Source organism: Agelaius tricolor, unplaced genomic scaffold (genome assembly GCF_023055355.1).
Source record: "Agelaius tricolor isolate 1412-34295 unplaced genomic scaffold, bAgeTri1.0.p SCAF_24, whole genome shotgun sequence".
Lineage (NCBI taxonomy): Eukaryota > Metazoa > Chordata > Aves > Passeriformes > Icteridae > Agelaius > Agelaius tricolor.
Genome location: NW_027269284.1, coordinates 6873686 through 6880946, shown reverse-complemented (window position 1 = coordinate 6880946; position 7261 = coordinate 6873686). Strand labels below are relative to the sequence as shown.

Sequence of the window (7261 nt, the reverse complement as noted above, 5' to 3'; positions counted from 1 at the left end):
AGAGTCAAAGACACAAAACTTTGTATACAAATTTACAACAATCTTTTCTACATGCTTTACAGATCAAGTTAAAATAAAAAAAGGAATTGCTAAAAATCTTATAATGAAGAAAACAAAATATTTTTTTAAAACTACTTTAAAATAGCAATTTTTTTTCCTTCTTCATTTACCCTCAGCTACCTAATTTCAGTTATCATACAAGATACAGCATCTGAAGTTGTGCAGAGCACAATACTTGCTCAGCACAGTCATGAAATGGCACATCTTATGAAGTTTAGCCTATGAAACACTACCACAAGAGAAAAAAAATATTGAAGAGGAAGTAGGTCATCTCTGTGCAATGTGCAAGCCTTACGCAGTTAGAGCAAGGGTACCTTCAAGACCAAAACCATTTTAGATCATCACATTAAAACAGGGCATCAATATTTACACATGTAACTGAAGTAACATGCTTGTTTTTCATACTTATGCTGCATTATCTCCTGCAATCTAACACACAGAATGCATTCCAGGCTATACCCCCAGAAAATTAGGTTTTGTGGTGGTGTTTTTTTTCCCCTCACAGTCATTTCAAAACACTATCACTTCCACAATTTCTCAACCAGCTGCACTGTTTCCTTACTGGGCGACTTTTGTTTGGGTGATTCTGTATTACAGCAACATTCAAGATTGCTTAAGTCACCGACAGCCAAACATTATGAAGTGTCAATTGACATCAAGACCAAATCCAAAGTAGAGATGATAATCTCCCCATCTAAATACATATGAGGTGCTGGGTTATTTTTTTTTTAAAGAAACCGTGCAATAAACAAAGTCAGCCAGCCAGCCTGGAGACTGCAATCCAAAACTGTATTTGAGTTCCAGGTGGTTTTAGTAAATGCTTCACCCACATCATCAAGACCATGTCATGCTCATATATTGCTGAGAAAAGGGAACTGGCAGCAGGTCATGCCAGACCTCCTCTCTCCCCATACCACATCATTTAAAGGATTCCAACCCAAGGACAAACATACCTTTGTATGGCAATGACTTCAACTTTTTAAGCCTTCTTTTCCATGTTTAGTCTATCTGCATGCATCACACAGATCAGCATGGCCTAGTCCAAGGCACTGCCAAAATTGATTGCCAGTGCCTAATCCTTTCAAGCTCTTGACTCCTACGCCTAAAATGTTCCAAGGCACGCAGCAATGACACTCCTGTTGCACAAGTGTAGATTAGTGCTCAAAAAGGCATCTGCATGAAGAAAGAGAAAAAAAAAATCAGGCTATACTGGTTAACAGTGACCAAAAAAAAGATACAAAGTTCAGACCACATGAGAATACACCAACTCTCACCAGTAACTCAGCTGTGACCAGTCTGGATTGGCCAATTGGTAAAATGGGCTAAAAATGGATTTCAGAAGAGTAATTACACTAATGATCACAATTGGTGGTCTCTATGTGAACTGAAATGAAGAAATATCTTGGAAGAGATTAACAGTCCTGATGTGGCAAGATGACTGACTCTCACACTGCACAGTCAGTACACTGACCTGCTTAACTCTTGTAATTCCACTTACCTCCTTATCTAGCATTACATCCCCAGCTGTAGCTCTGCAGCAAATTTAATAAACATCTGAAAACTTTATACATGCATTTACATAACTCTTCCACCAGTTCTCAACTACCTGTCATGCTTCTGTACCACTTAAAAAGCACCAAAAAACAATATGGAGAAGCTGAGTGATGTACTCAGAGCTTTCTCTGACAGGCTGTTCAATGAATTACTTTGCTTCATGTTAAACAGAAGCTCTCAGTTAGAATAAGGAGCATCAGGTAACAGATTTAAGCCCTTTACCTCACAATTCTACTCTTACCTGTTCAGTTTATTAAGCCATCTCCTCCCAGAATTACACTTCAATACTGCAGGGAGTCCCAAATTTTTTATTACTATTATTATTTTAATAACCCACTCTCTCCCCTAGTCAATACACAATTTCATGACTTTTGACTCAAGGAGCATAACTCATGATTCAGAAAGGGTAAGATTTTCTGCAAGACTGCCTTCAGAAAGCTTCCCCACCTGGGGAAATATGCAAGTAGGACCAATGTAAATGACAAAAAGGGTCACAGGCAGCTGGGGAGAATGAATAAAAGAAAGAATGTCACTTTAGACCACAAAATGGCTTGGGCAAGTGACATGCATCACAATTACATTACTGAAAAGGTTCATTAATTCTTCAAATGGACTTTTCAAACAATAATTCAGTCTAAGAAGGAAAGAGACATCACCTTTTAAGGCTTTTAAGATAGATTGATGGCAGAAAAAGGAAAAGGTAGAGGCTCATATAAGATAAATGCCACCAAACTGCATTTTCTTGCTCTATTCAGAAGGAAAAGTTTTTTTACTTACCAACTAGAACTCAAGGACTTTATCTGCAACTGTTACAGAAAGTAAGAGTACCCCCAATTAAGAAATGTCAGAGGTGACCTTGCATTAAAGGATACAGGTGACAGTATTGTTGCTATGTTAGGTACTGGGCTACCAGGCCACACTTCCCCTCCCATTTTCAATACTTCCACCCATGACACCTTTCAGTCAGCAAGTCCACACAATTCTGGCTCTGATTCCAGCCTTGAAATTTCACTTACAAGAGCAAAGAGCTCACAGCCTGATACAAACAACATAAGTAAGTGAAGAGGCTGATGTCATGTTAAAACTTGGCTCTCCCTGTTATTCTGTTAAGACTGTCGTGAGAGGACCTCTCTTGCAAGTTGGTTATATCTAATTTGCCCTCAACTTAATACAAAACAAACCATCCAAAAAACCATGAAAACCTCAATTTAACTGCCTTTAGCAATACTGTGGAATTTATTTAGTGGTCAAGCAATAGCTGGACAAATAATTGTATCAGGTCTTGAAGACAGACTGTATGAGACAAGGTATGTATGGTGAAATATTTGACTTCAAGTGACTTGATTCCTATGTTTTTTTTTTCCTTTAGGAAGAAGAGGGCTTTGCTGTTTATAGGTTTCCAGCTGAACCAGTCTCTCCAGAGATGAGTGGATTGAAGCATGAATACTGTTGAAGCAACAGCAGGCAGCAATACACTCATCTGGTCTAATGAGTTTGGCATTGCAGCTTTTCTACTCCAAATCCCTGGATTCAAATCTTGTATTTCAGCCTCAAGCAAAACAATCTTGGCCAACATCATGTTGCCTGCATACAATTCCTCTGGCTCCTCCTAAACCAGCACAAGCCATTGTAGCAACTTGATTTGAGTGAATAGGCTGTTTAAGGGAAGTCAGAATGGGAAAATAAGCCCAGACATCTTTCCCTTAGAAAAATCAAACTTGTGTAAGCTGGTTGAGTGACATACTTTGTGTGGAATGCATGCTAGTTTATGCACTATCAGTGATAAGTATCTGTGAGTACATCAGTATAGTTTTTTATTTATTCTTCCATTTAATACTACATGTCTCTTTCTTCACAGATATTGCACCTGCCCACTGCCTCCTCTCTTCATGGACAGCAAACTGGATGTGAGAATTATTTACTTACATTACACTGTCACATGTTCCTTGCCAGTTAATGAGTCTGGAATTGTCAGCCAATGGGTATCTGAGATCTTAATTTTCTATTCAGCTTCCAGAAGGAAACAATCAAGGAAAGGGAGGTTAAGAGTTGATATGAGATTCCCAAACACTCCTCACTGGCAGAGGGTTTGTCTTTGGGCAATTTCTAGAAAAGAAGTGTCCAGTAGATCCCTCTATGCAGATTTGTGGACTGCTGAACTTCTGCAACACAGACATACTGGAAGGAAAAGGTAGGTTAAACACCCAGAGTACACACCCTCTGCTCTCCTGGAAACTCTGCCCAAGAAGCCATTAATAACACACAAACCCCTGCATATTTCTTATAAAAGAGCAATGTTAAAGACAATGGACCTTGATTCAAGTGTGAAAACCCACTTCAAGCCATTCTAAAATGAGACATTCACACTATTTTTTTTAAAACTAGGTTTTAAAACATCTTTGACAAGAACCTATCAGAGAGGACACAATCAATATAACTCTTGGTTTTTTAAAGAGATAGAAATTGACACAATCCATTTTAAAAATACTTATGATCTCTAGATGCAAACCAGTAAAAACTCAAAAGTAGTTACAGGAAAACAGAGGTTTACCTGGCATGTTTTTCAGCATGGGTGTATGTAGATCCAGAGTACATCAATGAGTTTCTTTCAAATCTCTAAGCACTGAGCTAGGAGGAGCCCAACTCTCCTAAAGGCAGCAGCAAAGCTGAAACTAAAGATACAGACCTGTGAAGAACAGAAATAGGCCCCCTACCCACCCCCACCCCCCAAAAAAGGGTTGGCATTGCTACTTCTTTGTTCAGTGGAGAAAACAGAAGAGAAAAACATCTTCCTTCCAATGACAGTTCACTTACATCAGGTACTTGTAGCAACAGTACAAAATACAGTATTTTTATGATTAACAAAATGACAAACAGAGTAACAGCTGACAGATATGCTGTTGGCCATTAGGAAGGCACTGAAAATCTGGAAAATTGGAATTCTTCTTAGAGGTCTTTTCTGGTGCCAGGAAGAAGAAAGGAAAATCTCAAATCAACACTTCTGTGACTTCACTTCAGAGAATTCCCCTATTAAGGTTTGAGTCTTCAGATTTCCTGGAGATTTAAACAGAAAGAGCCAAAGACAACAAAGATACCACACACCTAACCTTGCTCAGATGTATGTTACAACAGAGCAAGCAGAGATTTTTTTTTAGAATAGCTTCTGCAGTTGCAGGTCACACACCTCCATTTGTACTGGAGATGTGTGTAAATGTGAATATTAATGTAAACATTTACTCCAGTAACCATTATACTTCTCCATTATGATACAACATGCTAAAGTGAAAGTAAGCTAATCTTTCTCTGAAACTGAAGGCAACTTGCAAAGCCTTTTTGAACTGAGCACAACAAACACCTACACACTCAACAGTCACTTATATGAATTAATTTTTAACACATGAATCTTCTTTTCAGCCTGTGGTGAGATCTGTGCTGCCAGCAAGCAGAACCTCAGCTACACAGTTTTAGGTAACACTGATACCACACCAAAAGACATGCTGAAGATTTTTGAACTCTAAGTTACATTACCTCAGGAAGCAGCAGTACTGAATGCCAAGCAGAAATAAGACATCCCTGTTTAAGAGTTGTCTTAGAGCCTCCAAAATCAACACAGTTCAAGACAGACACATTTTGTGCAGTTGTGCCCTCTTCCATTAAGGAAATGCCTGACAGCACCACAGCCTCAGATTCAGCAGCAGCACTGGTATCAGCAGACAGGCACAAAATAGGTATGTCACCAGCCTCCTCCAGAACTTAGAGTCCATCTTTCATACAGGTTAAAGCCAGTAAGGAATAGGGGCATAAGCTACACTACAGCTATCAACACAGGCCACTCTCAAACTTGGAATTATTTCCCCCTTCAACTCTCATGTGAACCCTTAACTTACTCAGTCATGATGTATCATTTACAGAGGCCTCCTCTACTCCAAGTTAGCTTGAAATGTATTTTATCTAAACTACACAAATACCAACGAGGATGATTGATGCTTCCAATAAGTTGTACCTCAACAGACTTCACATAGCTACTTACTTAATTTAGGCATTAAGAAACAAACTTATAATTCAGCAAATCCTCAATAAAACCATTTTATGAATGAAGTAACAGTAACTAATGCATTTGCCCAAGGCCACAAAGTGGTAGAATTGAAGCCAATACTTTTCATAGACTCATGGAATCATTTTGGTTGGAAAAGACCTCAGAGATCATCAAGTCCAACCTTGATCCAATCACTGCCCCATTACCACTAAACCATGTTCCCAAGTGCCACGTCTACACATTTTTTGAATACTTCCAGGGATGGTAATTCCACCATCTCCTTCACAGCCTGTTCCAATGCCTGACCACCCTTTCAGTAAATAAATGTTTCCTTGCACTGAACCTAAACCTCCCTTGGTGCAACTCGAGGCCATCACCTCTTATCATGTCATTGGTTACCTGGGAGAAGAGACCAACCCCACCTGGCTACAACCTCCCCTCAGATCTCCCAGACTAAACCATGCTTATCTTCACTTAACTATGAAATTATTATTAAAAAGTATGATTTGCCTTAACTTTGCCTCAAGGTGCACAACATCAAATCCAAGGAGACTCATTCAAATCCAAGGAGACTCATTCAAATCCAAGGAGACTCATCCTTGGTGCTTTCTGTTTAGAGTGTGGGAGCACATCACATGTACCCATATACCACAATGAAGCACATGGCAAATATCTTTGAAGGATATTACAAATACATACATGCATTCCTCAAATGGAAGAAGTACAACTTTGGCTGTCTTCACCCAGGATCTCAAAAAAAAGAAAAGCAGTCATAATCATGTCACTCTTTAAACTGCTTTGTTAGTAGAGAATAAAGCCAACTTTCTTATCTAATTCCTAGTGAAAACAAAAGCTATGAGTTTTTAGCACCATTAAAATTCTCAGTACTTTCAAAGCATTCCAACTCTAGAGAAGGTGTAATCTGCAACAATATTCACCCATGTGACATGAAACAGATTTCCCAAGCCAGGTCTCAATTTGTTGAGATCCTTGCCAAAGTGATGACATGCACTGCCATCTTGTGTTATGGTTTAGAACTGAAAAAGTCAGAGAAGCTGGGTGTCACATCTGCTTCCAGCTTCTGCTGTTTTTACAGCAATTTCTTCCCCAGCCACTGCTCCACATGAGGAGTCTCTCCAGTAACATTTTATATATAGAAATAAAACTAAGATCTAACTCAGGCTGCAACAGATGCAAGCTTCCACATTCCCAAGAAAAAGTTCATTTTTTTCCACTGATGCAGGTGTTTTCAAGAGCACACCGTTTTTTAGTTTTGCTGGGACAACTGGTGCTGAGTGGCATGGATATTACCTTTTAGGTTTGAACTGCTATTCCTCCAGCACAAGCAAACAAATCCATTGACAAACACTGCAGTGACAAAAAAATGTGAGTTTAAGATATCAATCCCTTCCTCAACTTTTTCCTGAGGAAGAATAATAGAAGATGTCCCTTTTATGTCCCTGAACTATATTTTGAAGACAGGCATTGTTCTCAAACTCTCTTCTGCAAGAGGAGACTAAGGGTTCCTTTACCTACAATGGCTGGGTATAAGCTGAGCAACTATATTCTGTACCAAGAGCACACACTGGGATAGGAGCTCCAGAACAAAAA

The 7261-nt window shown here is 39.1% G+C and overlaps 1 long non-coding RNA gene across 2 annotated transcripts; it reads right to left on the bottom strand.

The window, feature by feature from the left end:
- Nucleotides 1–777: 777 nt before the first annotated feature.
- Nucleotides 778–4305, bottom strand: LOC139599770 (uncharacterized). Of its 2 annotated transcripts, XR_011682304.1 has the most exons (3): nt 4166–4305; nt 3541–3792; nt 778–1233 (listed from the first exon to the last, which is right to left on the bottom strand). It is a non-coding gene; the product is annotated as an uncharacterized lncRNA (long non-coding RNA). The 2 variants fall into 2 exon arrangements; XR_011682303.1 differs by having other exon boundaries at nt 3541–4305.
- Nucleotides 4306–7261: the final 2956 nt, after the last annotated feature.